The following is a 1,070-nucleotide window of genomic DNA, read 5'->3' on the forward strand; positions in this document are numbered from 1 at the left end:
CGTCAATCTGGCGAATCTTAAGATTAAGACTCTAACCTCACAAACTTGAAAACTCAAAGAACGTTTCAGAAGTCTCTTAGTCTCAACTTGAGACTTCCAGACTCTCAAGTGTGAGGAGACTAATCTCGAAATGAGATCAAGCTAGAGCTACAGTATTGGTTCTGAACTAAGCGCCGTTTGGGAAACTTACAGCGAAGAACAGAAGTTGTACGTATTTTTTCCCAAAATCAAATTAAACACAAAGTGAGAAAAATGCTTTAGAACTTCATTAACCGGGGATCGTGCTCACAGGGTTTGTGGCACGCGATTATCTACTTCGGCGAAGAATTCTGATGTATTTATCCGCATTTCCGCGAATTAGGGAGGGGATAAACTGATTGGGCCTCACCGCAATCTCAAATAAGTCCTTGAGGACGTGGGTTAGTGGAACGAACTAACGCCCTTGCTCACCTTGCTCAAAAAAACTAACGTTAGATCATAAATGTTCCCAAATTGAGGGCGAGTCCGAGGGCTTGAGTAAAGTTTACTCAGTAAACTAACCGGTTCTCATCCTTGAGTGAGACTATCTTATCTTAGGTTCTCGAGTTCTTTACCGTTTGAGGGTAGCCGCTGATAAAAGATTCGCACCGTCAATTACCAGTCGACATTCCCAGATTTTGTAAAATCCTTGAGAAAATACATGCATACTGCGATGATCATAATATGATCTATGCGCTATTATAGTCCTTGTTCTCTCATGGTCTCGCATACTGTTGCCGTCATACATGGAGCTGATAAAGATGATTGAATGTCACCCAAAACGTAGTTTTGGGAAAAAATGAGAAATATTTCAAATTTTTCTGAAAATTTCTGAAAAATTCAGTAATATTTCAGGTGAAATATTTCACGGTCTGGCGACACCTTTCTTCAGCCACCCTGAAAAGATTTGAGATAATCTGCATGTTGTAATTCTCTACAACCTCGAGATCAATTTCCCGTCAGACAAGGCATGCAAGCAACTTCACAGACAGTGCTTTCATCCCAGTCTCAGACTGGCAGTCTGCTTGATTTGCAAGACTTGAAAAGCCTGT

The sequence above is a fragment of the Perkinsus marinus genome (genome assembly GCF_000006405.1).
Source record: "Perkinsus marinus ATCC 50983 genomic scaffold scf_1104296950662, whole genome shotgun sequence".
Classification (NCBI taxonomy): domain Eukaryota; phylum Perkinsozoa; order Perkinsida; family Perkinsidae; genus Perkinsus; species Perkinsus marinus.